Source organism: Anomaloglossus baeobatrachus, chromosome 5, assembly GCF_048569485.1.
Source record: "Anomaloglossus baeobatrachus isolate aAnoBae1 chromosome 5, aAnoBae1.hap1, whole genome shotgun sequence".
NCBI lineage: Eukaryota > Metazoa > Chordata > Amphibia > Anura > Aromobatidae > Anomaloglossus > Anomaloglossus baeobatrachus.
This window is the reverse complement of record NC_134357.1, coordinates 464,204,773-464,224,547: the sequence shown is the minus strand read 5'-3', so window position 1 is coordinate 464,224,547 and position 19,775 is coordinate 464,204,773. Positions and strand designations below refer to the sequence as shown.

At 48.3% G+C, this 19,775-nt stretch overlaps 1 protein-coding gene across 4 annotated transcripts in view; it reads right to left on the bottom strand.

The window, feature by feature from the left end:
* NFATC2 (nuclear factor of activated T cells 2) overlaps positions 1 to 19,775 on the bottom strand; it is a 207,475-nt gene that overhangs the window by 142,354 nt on the left and 45,346 nt on the right. The window contains exon 1 of one of the 4 annotated variants that reach the window (XM_075350596.1): positions 16,300 to 16,319. The exons of the other annotated variants lie outside the window; for them this stretch is intronic. The gene's annotated coding sequence lies outside the window, so the exon portion shown is untranslated. Of the gene's footprint in view, positions 1 to 16,299; positions 16,320 to 19,775 lie in introns of those variants that run through there. 4 annotated transcript variants of the gene reach the window in all.

Below are 19,775 nucleotides of genomic sequence, written 5' to 3'. Positions count from 1 at the left end.
CGGGCCTGGTGCGACGGGCGCCCAGGAGGCGGCGGTGAGTGGGGTGACAGCAGGGGCCCTGCAGTTTCTGCTTGGTCACCCAGATCAGGGTGCAGCTGCCGGCCTCGGCGGTCTCCCCCAGGAGGGGGAGGGCCCAGCGGACAGAGGCTTTCACGGGCCCAGGAGGGCTGGATGCGGCGGCTCCTGGCCAGGAGAGCGCCCGGCGAGGACGGAGGCCAGCGTTATCCCCCCCCCCACCGCGGGTGGAGGGGGGGGCCGGGGGGCTGCAGCCAGCAGGGGGTTCGGCACCAGGGCAGGCGAGCCTGGTGCGACGGATGCCCGGGAGGCGTCGGTACGTGGGGGTGACGGCGGGGGCCCTGCGGTCCCTGCCTGGTCACCCAGAGCAGGCGTGCAGCTCCCGGCAGCGGCGGTCTCCCCCAGGGGGGGGAGGGCCCGGCGGACGGATGCCTTCTGGGCCCAGGAGGGCAGAAGGCTGGCGGCTCTGGATGGGAGTCTGCTGGCAGCGGGTCGGGCCACAGGTACCCCCCTGTCCTTGCAGGCAGCGGGGGGGGGGGGTGTCGGGCCAGAAGATGAGGCCCGCGGTGGCAGCCCGTGGGACGGGACGGTTTCCGGGGTTGTCGCCGCGGGACAGAAGATGGAGCTTGGAGGATGGTGCCCACGCGGCGTACCAGGAGGACGGCCGTGGTGGTGGCAGCGCTTCGGCGGCGTCTGCGTTACATGAGCCAGAGGCGGTTGGCTCCAGCGAGGAGGAGGAGGAAGCAGCGACGGAAGAATCAGATGTCCGGATGGCGTGACTTTTATTCCAGGATACGCCGGGTCGCGGTCGGGTGAGACGGCCGTGGATTCGGCAGGGTTGGGGCGCAGTTGGTGGGGGGGCGGCTGCGGACACGGCAGCGCCGAGTGGGTTTTTGTGTTTTGATCAGGCATGGGGTATTTTACTGCAGTGGTATATACGGTTGTGGAGAGTGCGCATGCACCGCCGGGGGCATGGACGGGATCGGTGGTTAGTGGGCGCAGGTGCGGCAAGCAGAGTGAGGGCGCATGAGGCGGCAGGGGAGCATTTTCGGGCAGAGGCGGCAAGGGCTGTGACAGAGTGAGTGGTGAGGAAAGAAGAGGGGGTGAGGTGGTGCGTCTGGATGACAGTGGCCAAGTGTGAGAGGTATGGGTACTTCGAAGGCCCGTTGGGGGGGGCTCACCTGCTGGAGGATGTGAGGGATAAGATTTGAATGGGGGAAAGCGTAGAAATAATTTCGCTGCTCCCCCTGGAACAGTGGCACCTGGATTAGGTTAAGCCAAGTGATTCCAGGAAGGATAAGTAGGGGGGGGGGAGCGCCGGTGGAGGCTCACCCCTCGTACATTTGCAACGTGGCTGCGGGGATTTGCGTTTTTGGCAAGGGTATCAGGGGAAGGAATTGGGTAATTGGTTCGGCATGGTTCGGTTATATGGATCCATTTGGGGTGGCGTGTTAGGTCATATGGCGGTTTAGTCTGGCTTCAGTACGCCGAGTAATTTCAGCAAGGGAAGGTGTTGCGTGCCGGTATGCGGTAGGATCATACGGGCACATCCTTAGGGCTGCAGTGGATGGCGGCTCCTAGTCAGCCCCTTTTGGGGGGCAGTTGGCGGTTCGGGGCTTGGAACCCCGGCGACACGGACAATGAGGGTTGTTTGGGGGGCATAGAATGATGGGTGGTGCAGATTTGGCGCGGACGGTTGTCTTAAGCATAAGTGTTGGGTGGTGGTAAAGATCATAGTAATTCTGTGTCTTTCTATTTGTATTGGTGGATCTTCGCCTCCTTATTGGAAGTTTGCGCTGGGCTAGGGGACGCCTGGTGGTTGTCGGTGGAAATAGGGGTCAGGAAGTGGCTTTGGGCAGGATGGGTGGGCCATTCGGGGCCCTCCTTGTCATGATTGGGTTTCTTAGTTGGGGGGGCAGTGCCGGAAAGGAGCCGTATATATGTGTATGTGTATGTGTGTGTATGTGTATGTATATGTGTATATATATATATATATATATATATGTATGTATATATGTATATATGTATATGTATATATATATATTTTTCGGCTTGTTCAAAACGTATCTTATCTGGAGGAGTCATCGGTGTATGCCTGCTTGGCTCCAGAATTGTCGGCGGTTTATTATGTGTCGTTTGACAGAGGGTGGGATTTGGTAAAGGCGGTGAGCCGTGGAGCATTGATGGCAAAGGCGGTTTTGGAGGCGGCATTAGGTTGTTACTGGTCTACCCTGCTAGCTAGCAGTTCGGGTGCTGCGGGGGGGAGGGGAGTTATTATTATGTTGATCGGTGGGGGCTAATGGGTTTTGTCCCATTTTATGTTCCTTTGGAGGCGGTTATTCCTTGGTGGAGTGTTTGGTGCGTGGTTTGTCCAAGCTTACACCTCTCATTCATTATAGGTTGATTCTCTTTCCATCGGGTTGGCGGGTTGATGATTCGTTTGGGTTGATTGTTTCATTGCAGATGGTGGTGGATACTCCTTTTTTTTTTTTTTGGGGCCGGTTGGCGCAGGCGAAGACTGAGGGTCCAACGCCAGTGATACGGTTTGTGGGGGATAAAGTTTGATGTTATGGTCAGAGAGGTAGGCTTCGTGGGTAATGGGGTGGTCCTATGGGCTGTGATAGAGGCAGTTAGGCCAGCTAAGACAGTGTGGTTTCAGGCGGTGCAGTCTTTGCTGGGGCGGTCGAACCACGGGTGCAGAGTTACGCCGCTGGGGCGAGTGTCTGCTGGACGGCTGGCGATGGCTGCGCCAAGGGTGCAGCCATCGGATCATTTGTGTGGGTCACGAGGGAGATCAATGATGATCTGATGGTGTAGGAGGTTTTTTGTTTTTCTTACGGCGATTTAGTGGCCGCGGATTCTGGCTGGGTAAGGTGGTACCTGATGGAACGTGGCTGCGGTACTCGGTTGCAGCGGGTCCAGTTGTTTTCGGGTTGGGCATCGTGGGTAGCACTTCCAATCGGTGGTAGGGGTCGAGTTGTGGAGGTTGGCAGTTTTTTCCGAGAGGAAGGTGTGCTGTCATTCTGACTATCAGTTGGTGGAGAATTAGATTAATAGTTGGTTTGCTAATCCTGGGGCCAAGGGTGGCGTACTTGTGGCAGTTGGTTTCTCAATTGTATGCGTTTTTTAAAAAAAAAAAAAGTTTATGCGTGGCGCAACCAGTACTGGGGGTTCGCCAAAGGTATAGCAGCTGCTTTGTTTCCTTCCAGTTCTGCAGGTTTCGAGAGTTGAGGCCGGGTAGCAGACGAGGTGGGCACGGTGTGTCCGGAGGGCTTGTGGAGTCTGGTGTGGCTGTGTTGGGGAGCGGCTCGGAGCTCAGTGACTGAGGTTATTTGGTGCTGATATCCAGAAGTGTGGGTGGCGCGGATAACGTGGTTTGGGGCCATGTGTGAGGAAAGCCTGGTGGAGTATTTGGTGGCGGCGTTGGCAGTGGTGAGTAACGGTTTTCAGGTTGCTAGGCCGGCGTCGGCAGTGGAGCAGAGGGTGGCGGCGGTGGCTGTCTTGTTGAGGATTAGATGTGGAGAGATGTTTTCGCAGGATCTTAGTGCGCGGCAGGCCTTGAAGGGGTTTTGTCGTACGGGTGTGAGGGAGCGGGACACAAGGGTCCGTCTCCGTTGTTTTGTGGCAGCGTTTGGTGAGTGTTTTGTGGTTGCTATGTTCATCTGAGCACGAGCGGGTTTTGTTTCCTCTTGTCCACAACGGTTCGTGTTAGCCTTTTGGGGGGCTTTGAGATTGTGGGGTTGGTCAGCCCATCTACGGTTAAGAGCGGAGGTTGAATGTTGGAGGATGTGTCCGCGGTGGTGCAGTGGGTTGAGCGCCGGCTTCGTCGCTCACTGAATCAGGTTAGGCGGATGGTGAAGGTTGGTGTTGTTGTATGCGGTCCCGGGTGCGGAATTATGTTATGAGGACGCCCAGGGTTATTGTTGTGTCACGTTAGTTAAGGTACCATTTTGTGGCAGTGCTGCAGACTTGATTGCAAGTGGCGGGGGTGGGCGCCCGGAATACTACGGGTCGTATTCCTTCTGGATTGGGCTGCCACGGAGGCCCCTCGGTGGTCTCAGAAAAGGGGTTGTGAAAAGTATTGGGAGGTGGGAGTCCTCTCGTTTGTCGGCGTTACGTTTGGCCTCAGTTGTTATCGGGTTAAGGCCAATGGGGGCGTTTGAGTAATTTTGGGAGTGGAATGGGTTGGTGTAACAGGTTGGTGTTATCTGTGGGTTTATAACCTCTGGGTTTTGTGGTGAGGGTGTGCCTCATTTGGATATTTGGGCATTCGTTGGTTCTTGGGGCCTCGGGGGTCTGAGGCTCGCCCGAATTTTGCCAGTTAGGTCTGGACGGGTCGATGGTACTGGTCCAGTAAGTGGGAGGCAGCGATTTGGTACCTCGAGAAGTTATTTATGAATGTTTAAAAAAAAAACAAAAAAAAAAAAAAATTGTTGTTGGTTTGTTGCATTGTGGAAGACATACCCGGGCTTAAGCGTGGGGTAGTTTTGATAGTGTGACCAGGTTGGAATGGCGTGGGGCTCGTGCGGTAGGCAGTATCAATCGAGCCTTATTGGGGGCGGCACCAAAGTTGGTGACGCTGAACTGGTGGTTTTGGAGATGCGATGGGGGTGTATCTTAACGTTATTGGTGCTGTTTTGTGGACGCTGTGATTGCGTGGAGGTGTGGTACAAGCTTTTGGTGTGTGGCGGGTCCAGGCCACGTAAGGAGTCACGTGCCCTGTCCTGTGGCGGGGGGTAGGTCTGGTCCAGAGGCGGTTGAAGCCAATGGTAACTGGACAGAGAGACACCATCTTGGTATGGTGGCTCCAGGTTCCGGGATGTTGCAGGCACGGGGTTCTGCAAAGTTGGGGGGTTAATCCGTAGGTGATTAATACCTCATCTCTGGGTCGGTGTGTTGCGGCCAGGGATACTGGAGTGAGAAGTGGTTCCTGGACTGGGCCTACCCAGGGTTGTATATTTACTGTATTGGTTACTGTGTTACCTATTGTTATTTGTTGGGGTCGCCCGTTGGACGGCGCCCCCTTGTGTTAGTATGTAAATAATAGGTAATAAAGGCTGCTGTGGCCAATTTTAAACCAAGTCACATGCAGTTTGTGTATTATTTACAGATGGTATTGGTGGGTAACACACATACAGCACGACTGGAGAATCCTTCCTCAATGGTCAAGAAAGCCATGGAACCCATAGGGTGGAGGGGCGACATGACTAGAGGGAAGGGAAGGAGTGATGGGGTTAATGGAAACAGGAATGGTTTGTTTATAAGGCAGAATAGAGGGATTGGTGGGTAGGAGGAGTTCCCTGGAGGAAGAGGTGGGACAGTTAAGGGGTGTAAGTAAAGGACCTTGACTTACCTCCCTCTCTCTTGACTTCCGGATATGGAACGATCCCCGCCCACCCTCCCTTGTGTTTAATACCGAGGGGAATTTTGTCTGGGTTGTTTCTTTGTCACAGCAGCGGGGGGTAGGTCTGGTCCAGAGGCGGTTGAAGGCAATGGTAACTGGACAGAGAGACACCATCTTGGTATGGTGGCTCCAGGTTCCGGGATGTTGCAGGCACGGGGTTCTGCAAAGTTGGGGGGTTAATCCGTAGGTGATTAATACCTCATCTCTGGGTCGGTGTGTTGCGGCCAGGGATACTGGAGTGAGAAGTGGTTCCTGGACTGGGCCTACCCAGGGTTGTATATTTACTGTATTGGTTACTGTGTTACCTATTGTTATTTGTTGGGGTCGCCCGTTGGACGGCGCCCCCTTGTGTTAGTATGTAAATAATAGGTAATAAAGGCTGCTGTGGCCAATTTTAAACCAAGTCACATGCAGTTTGTGTATTATTTACAGATGGTATTGGTGGGTAACACACATACAGCACGACTGGAGAATCCTTCCTCAATGGTCATGTCGGACAACTCCTTTAACTGTCCACGGATCTCTTGTCCTGAACTGTCCAAGGGTCTCTTGTCCTGAATTGTCCAAAGGTCTCATGCCCTGAACTGTCTACAGGTCTCCTGTCCTGAACTGTCCGTGGGTCTCCTGTTCTGAACTGTCCCTTGGTCTCCTGTCCTGAACTGTCTGCGGGTCTTCTGTTCTGAACTGTCCCTTGGTCTCCTGTCCTGAACTGTCTGGGGGTCTTCTGTCCTGAACTGTCCACGGATCTCCTGTCCTAAACAGTCTATGGATCTCCTGTCCTGAACTATCCAGGGGTCTCTTGTCCTGAACTGTCCACGGATCTCTTGTCCTGAACCGTCCAAGGATCTCTTGTCCTGAACTGTCCACGGGTCTCTTGTCCTGGCCGTCTGCGGGTCTCCTGTCCTGTACTGTCTGTGGGTCTCCAAACCTGAACTGTCTGCGTGTCCTCTGTCCTGAACTGTCCACGGGTCTCCTATTCTGAACTGTCCGTGGGTCTCCTGTCCTGAACTGTCCATGGGTCTCTTGTCCTGAACTGTCCATGGGTCTCCTGGCCTGAACTGTCCGTGAGTCTCCTGGCCTGAACTGTCCGTGGGTCTCCTGTCCTGAACTGTCCATGGGTCTACTGCCCTGAACTGTCCGCAGGTCTCCTGCCCCATAAACATATTTGAGGCTGTAAAGTTTGGGTCAGGATATCCGCTGCCACTCCATGCATTTTTGTCCATATGGTATTAAGGCCCCGTCACACTAAGCAACATCGCTAGCAACATCGCTGGTAACGAACAACTTTTGTGACGTTGCTAGCGATGTTGCTGTGTGTGACATCCAGCAACAACCTGGCCCCTGCTGTGAGGTCGTTGGTTGTTGCTGAATGTCCTGGGCCATTTTTTAGTTGTTGCTGTCCTGCTGTGAAGCACAGATCGCTGTGTGTGACAGCGAGACAGCAACAACTAATGTGCAGTGAGCAGGGAGCCAGCTTCTGCTGAGGCTGGTAACTAATGTAAACATCGGGTAACCAAGAAGCCCTGTCCTTGGTTACCCGATATTTACCTTTGATACCAGCCTCCTCCGCTCTCACTGCCTGTGCTGCCGGCTCCTGCTCTGTGCACAGATAGCTGCAGCACACATCAGGCAATTAACCCGATGTGTGCTGTAACTAGGAGAGCAAGGAGCCAGCGCTCAGTGTGCGCTGCTCCCTGCTCTGTGCACATTTAGCTGCAGCACACATCGGGTTAATTAACCTGATGTGTGCTGTAACTAGGAGACTGGGGGCTGGTCACTGGTTGCTGGTGAGCTCACCAGCAACTCGTGTAGCCACGCTCCAGCGATCCCTGCCAGGTCAGGTTGCTGGTGGGATCGCTGGAGCGTCGCAGTGTGACAGCTCACCAGCAACCTCCTAGCAACTTACCAGCGATCCCTATCGTTGTTGGGATCGCTGGTAAGTTGCTTAGTGTGACTGGACCTTTACAGTATATAGTATAAGTGATTAGATCAATCACAGGTTGAATTTTTATTTAGGGGACTAAAAAAGCTAAATTTAAAAAATAAAGGCTTTAAAATGATAGAATAAAAAAAAATTAAAATAATCCCACCAGTTCCCCTATTAAATAGAAAGAAACAATTGAATAAAAAAATCCACATGTGATGTCACTGTGTCCTTAAAACTCTGATCTATCAAAATATAAAATTTAATTAATCTGATCCGTAAATGCTATAAAGAGAAGGCAAAATAATGAAATGCCAGAACTGCAGTATTTTTGTCAATGCAACAATGCAAAAAATGCAGTAAAAAAACTATCAAAATGTCGTATTTACCCCTAAATGGTATCGATAAAACCATCAGCTCATCCTCGTACAATGGTCACACAAGTGCTTTTTTTATGAAGCAAATGAAAAAAACAACAACAAAAAAACTATACGTAGCTCCGTAATCATAATGATTTGGAAATTCATATTACCGGGTAATTTTTACCATACACTAAATGCTGTAAAAACAGCATCTAAAAGACAATTGAGTAACTGCATTTTTTAACGCAATATCACAGCACTTGTATTTTTTCTTCTCGTTTTGCAGCACATTGAATGGTTAATAATGGTGTGTGGGAGAATAGAATCCATTTTGTTCCTATAATGTCCATCTTGTCCTATAGCTAATGATGTCAGAGGGCTCAGCTAACACTGATGAGTGGGGAAGATTCACATTTCCGTTCACGGCAATATTGCTCTTATTGTTTCATAGTTCAAAGGTGACTTATCCTTTGCCCATATATAAACTTGTCACTTATACTAATATACGTCTTATGGCCATAACGCTAACAAAAAACCTCAAAAACTTTTTTGTACAGGATACAGCCAGGCCCCTTTTTGTTAGGCCTTGCTATCAGAGTTTCTGTCCCTACGTAGCGCGCAGTGGGGGTACGGCTTGGCAGCCCGCCTGATCTAATAGTATGGGCGTCACCTAATAGGCTGCGGGTTTGTGACTGTGCGTCTGCTGGTGTGAACAGTGCTCTATGCAAGCCACCAGTGTGCAGTTTTACCATCCAGCCATCACCTCCTCCATATTTGGAAGTGCGTGTGAATGGCTCCACCTGCACCTGTGTTGCCTCCACCTAGTGGGGGTTTAGCTGTATCCTGCTGGAGTAGTAGTAGTCTTTTGGCCTGAGCAATATACAGCTGCAATTCCATCTTGCTGTAAGTAATTATACTAATAAAGGAGAATTATTTGAGTACACCATACAAAGCGTGTGTGCTGTATTGATTTCCCGAGCGCTCCTAAAACAAATCTTATTAATTTGGAGTTCAAAAGGCATAGAAGGAGTATATTTTGCTCATAGGTGTCATTCCAAATTTCAACTTGCCATGTAAAGAACAAGACCTCATACAGCTATTTGGTGGGATAAATAAAAAAGTTATGGCTCTTGGAAAATTGGGAAAAGCTAAAGCGCAAAAAAGGGAGAAAACTGTATATTTCATAGAAGAAATGTAAGCTTTCAACAAGTAGTGTAACTTGACGCTCATGGGCCTCGATGCAAAAAATCCAACTTGGTCCCCAATTATTGCAAACCTTTATTAGCATTAATCGGGCTTCACACGCTGCAATCTTGCTAGCAAGATCGCAAGCGATCGTACCCGCCCCCGTCGGTTGTGCGACACGGACAAATCGCTGCCCGTGCCGCACAACCTCGCTTACCCCCGTCACAGGGACTTACCTGTCCTGCGATGTCGCTCTGGCCGGCGATCCGCCTCCTTTCTAAGGGGCGGTTCGTGCGGCGTCACACGGCAGCCGTCCAATAGAAGCGGAGGGGCGGAGATGAGCGGGACGTAAACATCCCAACCACCTCCTTCCTTCCACATTGGCGGTGGAGGCAGGTAAGGAGATGTTCCTCGCTCCTGCGGTGTCACACACAGCGATGTGTGCTGCCGCAGGACCGACGAACAACATTGCTAATTAGAAGAGAATGATTTTTTGTTTTAGGACGACCTCTCCGCGGCAAACAATTTTGGCCGCTTTTGAGATCGTTTTAGGTCGCACATAAGAGTCACACACTGCGATATCGTTAATGACGCCGGATGTGCGTCACAAACACCGTGACCCCGACGATAATTCATTAACGATATCGTAGCGTGTAAAGCCCGCTTAAGTCTTTATTAAAAACCAAAGGGTCTTTTGAGGCACCCTAGGCTCCAGGGCCAGGGTGCACCTATTTTAGTTACACCCCTGCTTCCACTCTACTCTCTGACCTCCACAGTATATATCTCATACTGTGTGATATATTCATGTCTGATACAGAAATGTTAGCGTGCGATATACTTTACAATAGTGTTGAGTCAGTCTTGTTTTATCAGGGATTTGCAATATACTATGTTTATTTTGCACAGTCAAGGGAATATTGATGGAAAGTAATCAATCACTAGAAAGCAAAGTGCAGGACAAGGCGCAGTATTGCATTAGTCTGGGAAAAAACACATAGTAAATGAAATGTAAAATAAATGTAGAATATTTTAGAATTATTGGACATATGGAGATTTTTTAGATACAAAATCTAGTCATAAATTCCTTCATTTCACAATAAATGACTTTACTGCATTTCTGGAAGCTGGCAGCTTTCTGGCTGCTGCCACCACTGGCACCGGAAACAGTTGATTGGCGGGGATGCGGTGTTGGACTCTGGCCGATCAGACAATGATGACCTATCCAAAGGATAGGCCATCATTGTAAAAGTAGTGGACAACCTCTTTAAAGGTAACCTGTAACGTGAGTCATGTAGGAAGAATCAGAGCCTGGCTGCACAATTGCTCCAGGGTTTTAGAGAGAATATACTTTTAAGAACCGATTGGGAACCATATCCGGAGATAAGACTAGTCCGGTGCCACCCCTGTCCGGCTTTTCCACATACTGCTCCTTGTGAATGACAGGTCTCTTCCATGTGTACATAGTGAGCTGTCAATCACCTGGAGTGGCGCTGGGAGAAGCTGGCTGAGGGTAACACCGGACTGGTCTTATTTTTTTCTATGGTTCCTTGCCAAATCTTCAAACTATGCCGGAGCGTTTCAGTGGAATATATACCTGGCTGCTATCGTGCAGCTAAGCTGATTCATCATGCCTGTGGTTGAGAAACATGAATCGAGTTAAAGGTTCCCTTTAACATTGTCAAAGTAGTTGGGATTTAGCAATGGGGGCTGGACCTTCACAGTCCAAAACATTTATTATAATTTAGATAAGAACTTGACAAAAAATTATGCTACAAATATATGTCTCATACGAAGTGTAGATTTCAATTTCCAGCTCACAAACAGACAAAGGTGACAAAATTTATTAAAGGGAAGCTGTCACCAGTTTTTTGTCCTATAAGCTGCGGCCACCACCACTGGGCTCTTATATACTGTACAGTATTCTAACATGCTGTATATAAGAGCCCAGGCCGCTGGGTATAACATAAAAAACACTTTATAATACTCACCAAAAGGTCACTCCGATACAAAACAGTCGGATGGGTGGTGCTGTTCTCCGGGACCGGCGCCTCCCCTTTCGGCCTTCTTGGTCTTCCTTATTCTGAAGCCGCGGTGCATGACACGTGCATTGAGGTCCTGAACATGCACACTACAATACTTTGATCTGCCCTGAGCAGGGCAGATTAAAGTGCGCCTGCGCAGGACCTCAATGATGGCGAGTGTGTAAGACGTAGACGCGTCATGCATTGCGGCTTCAGAATAAGGAAGACCAAGATGGCCGAAAGGGGAGGCGCCGGTCCCTGAGAACGGTGCCACTCTTCCGACTGTTGTGCACCGGAGCGACCTTCTAGGTGAGTATTATGAAGTGTTTTTTATGTTATACCTAGTGGCCTGGGCTCTTATATACAGCATGTTAGAATGCTGTATATAAGAGCCCAGTGGTGGTGGTCGCAGCTTATAGGACAAAAAACTGGTGAGAGGTTCCCTTTAAGATGTGCCACATAATAAAGTTGGCATGGTCTTAAACAGAAGCTGTCACCATTTTATTGCTATCAATTTGAGATCAGCAAAATATGAGACCCTGATTCCAGTGATGTATCACTTACTGGACTGCTTGTTGTAGGTTTCATAAAATCACTGTTTTATGTGCTGCATATCTACCAGTTCTCTGAATGCTGAGGTCTGTATGACCACACCCACATCACCGATTGGCAGTTTTCTGTGTACAACACTGTGCATAGGCAGAAATCTGACAATCAATAGTGGGGGAGGGGTTATACAGAGCTCATGAATATGGAGGACTACCTACTAGTGGTAATCTTCTGCTGATAAAACACTGATTTTATCAAAACTACAGCAAGCAGCACAGTGAGTGATACATCAATGGAATCCGGATCTCTGCCCCTAAGTTATGTTAAGCGGGCTTTACACGCTGCGACATCGCTAATGCGGAGTCGTTGGGGTCACGGAATTTGTGACGCACATCCGGCCGCATTAGCGATGCCGTTGCGTGTGACACCGATAAGCGATTTTGCATCGTTGCAAAAACGTGCAAAATCGCTAATCGGCGACACGGGGGTCCATTCTCAATTATCGTTACTACAGCAGTAACGAAGTTGTTCCTCGTTCCTGCGGCAGCATACATCGCTGCGTGTGATGCCGCAGGAGCGAGGAAGCTCTCCCTACCTGCCTCCCGGCTGCTATGCGGAAGGAAGGAGGTGGGCGGGATGTTACGTCCCGCTCATCTCCGCCCCTCCGCTGCTATTGGGCGGCGGTTCAGTGACGTTTCAGTGACGTCGCTGTGACGCCGCACGGACCGCCCCCTTAGAAAGGAGGCGGTTCGCCGGTCACAGCGACGTCGCCGGACAGGTAAGTATGTGTGACGGCTGTGGGCGATGTTGTGCGGCACGGGCAGCGATATGCCCGTGTCGCGCAACAGATGGGGGCGGGTACCCACACTAGCGATATCGGGACCGATATCGCAGTGTGTAAAGTAGCCTTTACTCTTAACTTAGGTGGCAAAAACCTGGTGACAGATTCCCTTTAAGCCAACCTATGATATATGAAATGCCAGTCTTGGAAATTTCACCCCATCGTGTAGGTTAGGTAGAATTTTTTGTCAGGGTCCTTATTATAGTTAGGGTATGGGCAGGATTGGCATGAAGCCTTTCTGAATGCCAGGTTAAAGTGTAGGCATTGTTTATATACCTTACACTTTTTGCTACAAAAATAATAATAATGCTAACAAAATAAAAAAAAAAAATAAAAAAGAAAAGCAAATCCTGTATCCTGTAGCGTGAAAAGTAACACAGCAGTGAAATCTGGCAGCCTTTCTATCCATTGTGCATAATGGCCAAGATCGAGGATAGAGTAAACATGCCAAGCAAACCGCGCCAGCAACTTATCCTTGTACAGTATGTCTTTGGTGATTGTTAAAAGAAGCCCTTGTCTTTAATCATGCTTCATTAGAGACTACATGTGCTGCAGCGGTTACATTCAGGCACTACAAAGCCATGTAATATCGTCTATTATGGGGCCTTGGTATGTTACAGCCTTTTGTCCTAATTAATTCCATGCTGTTAACAAGAACAAATTATTTCAATTATGGTTTTCGGTACTTTGAAGATGAGACGGGCTTAAAAAAAAAAAAAGTTATAGAAAAAGTTTAACAGCTAGATTAGAAATAAAGATATAGGTTCAGTAACAAGGCATTAAATGGACGGAACAATATAGGCGTTAAATAGCATCTGACATCAGAATATAGTTTTGTCATGTTATTTCCTAAACTTTATAGGGTCAGACACTGAAAAAACAGAAAGCTAATTATTTCTGGACTGTGATAATACATACTATGTACTGAACCTTATATAGTTGCTTAAGTATAAAATGGCTATTCATGTAACTTAGCTCCTCGGACTTCTAAGGCTGTGTGCATATGGTTGTAGTATGGCTCAGTTTTGTATGGAGCAGTAATAGTGAACCCATATAAACGCACAAGACCTATACTTTAGGTCTGACTTCATACAAAGCAATTTAAAGTTTATTTTTCTGCTGAATTCTGCACAAATCTGCCAGAAAGAAATGTCAAAGGAGAAGATGGAGAAAAGGGTTAACAACCCGCGCAGCCGTGAAGAGTCCAAAGGACTTGTAAACTTGACCAGTAATATTATTCAATGTGTTTTAGAGATCACAGATGTACAAACTTAGGGGTACTTTGCACACTACGACATCGCAAGCCGATGCTGCGATGCCGAGCGCGATAGTCCCCGCCCCCGTCGCAGCTGTGATATCAATGGTAATAGCTGCCGTAGCGAACATTATCGCTACGGTAGCTTCACATGCACTCACCTGCCCTGCGACGTCGCTCTGGCCGGCGAATAGCCTCCTTCCTAAGGGGGCGGGTCGTGCGGCGTCACAGCGACGTCACACGGCAGGCAGCCAATAGCAGCGGAGGGGCGGAGATGAGCGGCATGTAAACATCCCGCCCACCTCCTTCCTTCCTCATTGCAGCCGGTAGGAGATGTTCCTCGCTCCTACGGCTTCTCACACAGCGATGTGTGCGGCCGCAGGAACGAGAAACCACATCGTACCTGTCGCTGCACCGGCATTATGGAAATGTCGGACCCTACACCGATGATACGATAGCGACGCTTTTGCGCTCGTTAATCGTATCAAAAAGGATTTGCACACTACGATATCGCCTGCAACGCCGGATGTGCGTCACTTTTGATTTGACCCCACCGACATCGCACCTGAGATATCGTAGTGTGCAAAGCTCGCCTTAGAGATCACAGTCTCCTTCATCAGGAGCTCACAGATGTACAAACTTAAGCGGTTGTGATCAGTCACAACCGCTATGAGAACATAGGAGCACAACTGCCGTGGCCCTCGTGGCGTATCAAAGGAGAAGATGGAGAAAAGTGTTAACTAGAAGGGTAAGAAATAAGCAAGAAATGTGGCATGATACATCAGAAACAGTACTATGGAGTAATTTGGAGAATAAGTCTCTGCATGTAATACCAGATGAAGCTTTATACGGCGAAACATTGAGTCTCGTATGGCTCCATAGTCTGTACTGATGTACAGTCTCCATGTAACCTCAGGTTACACTCAAGTAAAGCAGTCAAGGAGCAAGAAAAAACATAATTATACTGCATTTAAAACTTGCAGTTACACATGTGAAAATGTAATAATACATTTATAAAAAGAATGGAACAGGTTCTGGATCTTTGTCGTTGGGTTGCCAACCGTCCATAAATTTATTATAAAGATTCTCTTTGCTGCCATCCATGTGTCCTGCAGCATAAAAGCAGCATGGATGATTTTTTTCCCAAGCACTGACACACTTTGGAGGCAAGAATAGAAGGAATGGATTATGAGTAGAGATGAGCGAACCTGAGGTTCGTTGTTCGTACCAAACACAGACTTTTCCCCAAAAAACAAAGCTCATGTTTGGAGTTCAGGTGCTTTACGTATGCTGACCACTTGTGCGACCATCGCTGTGCTCGGGTACGCTTGGTGCTCACCCAGTACGAGCTGCTTTCAGTATTTGATCGTCTCCCACTTGGGTTAACAACAGCGTGATCGGACGTACTGTGCATCAAACAAAACAAAATGGAAAACCCCGTCTACCCGCAACCTGGAAGGGATCTGTTAATAGCTGGCTGTGGGTGGAGACCTGAACTGCCCGATTAGTGCCTTCCATTGGGGTGCAGGTCAAGTCTGGATCCCAAACCGAACGTTATCAAAAGTCCGTCTGCACTCACTGAACCGAAGTTCCATGGATTCACTCATCTTTATGAGCTTTTCTCTGCATCTTTTGTCTCAGTCCCGCAGTGCCACCACAGTCACAATTTCTCCATCACTGCCTCGCACTAAAGGGTGCTTTACACTCTGCGATATTGGTAACGATATATCGTCGGGGTCACGTCGTTAGTGACGCACATTCGGTGCCGTTACCGACATTGCAGCGTGTAACACCTAGGAGCTACGATCAACGAGCACAAAAACGTGCAAAATCGTTGCTCGTTGACACGTCGCTCCTTTCCTTAATATCGTTGCTGCTGCAGGTACGATGTTGTTCGTTGTTCCTGCGGCAGCACACATCGCTATGTGTGACACCGCAGGAACAACGAACATCTCCTTACCTGCGTCCACCGGCAATGCGGAAGGAAGCAGGTGGGCGGGATGTTATGTCCCGCTCATCTCCGCCCCTCCGCTTCTATTGGACAGCCACTTAGTGACGTTGCAGTGACATCGCTGTGACGCCGAACGCACCTCCCCCTTGAGGGAGGGATTGTTCAGCGGTCACAGCGACGTTGCTGACAAGGTATGTGCGTGTGACGCTGCCGTAGCGATAATGTTCGCTACGGCAGCGATCACCAAATGTTGCACATACGATGGGGGCGGGTGCTATCGCGCTCGACATCGCTAGCAATCGCTAGCGATGTCGCAGCGTGTAAAGTACCCTTAAGGCCACACACTCTAAGTGCCTCCAACTTTTCCCCCAATTCCTGACTGGTCATCCACAACACCAACAACTTGTCTCAGTAACTACAGTGGGCAGAGAGGGATGTGACTCGCCCACCCCAGGGCTATGGGACACCCGGTGCCGGGCCGGACTAGTCCGGTGGTAGTCAGTGGTGGCTGGGCCCGGCTCCGTGGCCCTGGTGGGTGTCAGTTGAATATGTGGCTGATGACTTTAATGTTTGTGTTCGTGACGCCACCTGTGGTATGCGGCTATTAAGCCGCCGCTGCTGTGTGAGGCCACCGGGATGATGTTATGGCAGCAATGTTAGTACTGCTCCCCACAGGTGGAGCAATGCCCGGGGCACAGTTGGTGCTTGTGGAAGTCTATGGTGCTGCGTGACTAACACGGTGCAGGGCCGACAAGCAATGAAAGAAACAGGCACAAACAGTAGTCTCTTTACCTTCTCCTCTTTTACTCGGCAGAAACTTAGTCCAGGGAGACCGTCACAGATGGTATAGATGATCCGGCCGGCCTGGAAGTGCCTGGGGTGATCTTTGGCCAGTTGAGTATGAGGCCTACTCCTTAATCTTTCTCTGCTGTTTTAGGACACTGCACTTTGGGTTAGCAATTGCCCTCTTGCTGCTGGGACTTGTTGTTCGTCCCCTCTTCTGTGTGGTAGACTGCGCAGGCCCTCTCTGGTGCTTCTCTGCTGGAGCCCACACCAGGCCCTTGGGATGCAGTTGTACCTTCAGATTGCTTCTGGGGCAGGGGGCTTACAGCTCTCCTGCCCTCCGGATTCAGCTACCAGGGATGGATTTTATGCCCTGGCAACTACAGACTCCGATGTCCGAGTCTCTGCTGTGCCTCTCTGCTCCCCTTGCTTCACTGGGCCAAGCTATCCCAGCTCTAGGCCCCAGTTTACAAGGCAGCACTACTCTGCGTCTGCACTCTTTCACTCCTGTCTCCAAACTAACTAACACTTCCTCCTTCCAGCCAGACTTAAGGAATGCTCCCTGAAGTTCCAGGTTCAGAGCTCCCCCTGCTGGCCGGAGGGAGAACTGTGTTGAGTGTTAACTTACTGGCCAATAGATCTCCCAATTACCTCCAGGCTCAGCATTAACCCTTTTGGGAGGGCAATGCTGTTGTGGCGACCAGGTCCTGGGGCGCCACAGATGAATATGTTGGGTTAATTATCCCTGTCTGTTTGGGCTCTGTGGAAGGGAATGGCATTGTGTCAGTGACTAGTAATGATGGAATTGTATTGGTAATTTGGGAGGTTCTTATCTATAAGCAAGTTACCTCCAGAGCTGCAATCAGTATTCTGCTTTTACTTCATCTTATCTTCCAGTCACCTCCAGAGCTGCAGTGACAATGTATGTGTACAACTTCTTAGTATACCCCACAATAAGTTAATCATCCAAACATTATAACCACTCTATGGAATCTATCTATTCTATTATTTCTGTTTTTCTGAAGTGCTGCTCAAAAAAATTAATGTCCGTCCATGATTTCAGAAGCAAATCTCTTGATGGAATCAGTAGGATTATACCCTCCTAGTAGATCTTAAGTCTGTGACATTCCAGCTCTATTTCCCACCCAGCGCCACCTCCTCTTGGTTGACTGACAGCCTCTATGCTGTGTGATCTCAAGCAAAGCAGATGGCAGTCAGGCACAAGGAGGTGGCGCTGGGTGGGAAATAGAGCTAGAGTGACAGAGGTTTCAAAACTACAAATAGCTCTTTATCCTCATTTGTATAACACTGATTCCTCATTAGCGAAGGAACAGACTGGCCATGTAAAGGTAATGTTGGATTTGTCTTTGAAAGCGCTACATGTGCATATAAATAGTTTGAGCGGTGAAATACTGCTGACGGATCCCCTTCAAGGCTAGGATGCCAACGCTCCTCTCGAGCAAAAACAATAACTAAAAACTGCAGGGGGGGTTTCTAGAAGGAAATATTTCACAAATCTATTAAGGATCCTGTTTCGTAGACAGGTTTCTCTAGCATTTGCAATGCCCCAATGGGGTTCTATTGTGTGCATGAGACCTTTGTGGTGCAACAAAATCATTGTGTGTGTGTGTGTATATATATATATATATATATATATATATATATATATATCTGTCTATCTATCTATATATATAGATTTATATAGATATATATATATATATATATATATATATATATATATATATATATATATATATATATATATATGTATATATATATAGTACAGACCAGAAGTGTGGACACACCTTCTCATTCAAAGAGTTTTCTTTATTTTCAGGACTCTGAAAATTGTAGATTCACATTGAAGACATCAAAACTATGAATTAAAACATGTGGAATGAAATACTTAAAAAAAAGTGTGAAACAACTGAAAATATGTCTTATATTCTAGGTTCTTCAAAGTAGTCACCTTTTGCTTTCATTACTACTTTGCACACTCTTGGCATTCACTTGATGAGCTTCAAGAGGTAGTCACCAGAAATGGTTTTCCAACAGTCTTGAAGGAGTTCCCAGAAATGCTTAGCACTTGTTGGCCCTTTTGCCTTCACTCTGTAGTCCAGCTCACCCCAAACCATCTCGATTGGGTTCAGGTCTGGTGACTGTGAAGGCCAGGTCATCTGGTGTCGCACCCCATCACTCTACTTCTTAGTCAAATAGCCCTTACATAGCCTGGAGGTGTGTTTGGGGTCATTGTCCTGTTGAAAAATAAATGATGGTCCAACTAAACGCAAACCGCTTGAAATAGCACGCCACTGCAAGATTCTGTGGTAGGCATGCTGGTTCTGTATGCCTTCAATTTTGAATAAGTCCCCAACAGTGTCACCAGCAAAGCACCCCCACACCATCACACCTCCTCCTCCATGCTTCACGGTGGGAACCAGCCAAGTAGAGTCCATCCGTTCACCTTTTCTACAAAGACACTGTGGTTGGATCCAAAGATCTCAAATTTGGACTCATCAGACCAAAGCACAGATTTCCACTGGTCTAATGTCCATTCCTTGTGTTAGCCCAAACAATTCTCTTCTGCTTGTTGCCTGGCCTTAGCAGTGGTTTCCTAGCAGCTATTTTACCATGAAGGCCTGCTGCACAAAGTCTCCTCCTGTTCTAGAGATGAGAGAATGTGTCCAAACTTTTGGTCTGTACTGTATATATATTTTATATATATATATATATATATATATATATATATATATATATATATATATATGTGTGTGTGTGTGTATGAATCTGAATGTATGAAGCAAGGTCTGTACTTCCCCTCAAAATGTCAGGATTACTTATATTACGCAGCACATGTCAGTGACCACATGTTTTACATCGGTTTAAAATAGAAGCAGGAAGATTAAACTATCGAACTGCACGGCAGAGACATATCAGAAAAACATGTAATACATAGATTCACATGGAGCTCCTACTACTCTGGGGCTGATTTGAAGAATGTATTTGAAAATCAGGAATAGAACAAACCTGTGTGTTTGCTCTTGGCATGCTGTTGTAGCTATTGTACCATGAAGTGCTGGTCATTATTCAGAGTACCCTTATACTTGCCTTAATTTGCATTACCATTGATGATATGTGTTATCAACCCATCTTAATATGTAAGATTTTACAGGGTTATTCTCATGTTAAAAGATAGGCAGAGACCGAAGGACAAGTGACAAATTAAGCAAGTTTGCAATTAACTTGGCATTTCTATCTGCCTTCATTCTTTTTTTATTCTTAATTTTTACTTGTTTATTTCATTGATAAAAGTACTGGCCATCGATTTGGTCTGACATGTGTGGCACCCCTGAGGCTTCAATCGCCCAAGAGTATTGCACCTAATTTGAGGGGTAATGCTACACTCAGATCCTGAGGGGGGTCGGTATCGGTTTCACCATTTACACACTCAAATACACACCAAGTTGGCTCCCAAATGGGGACCG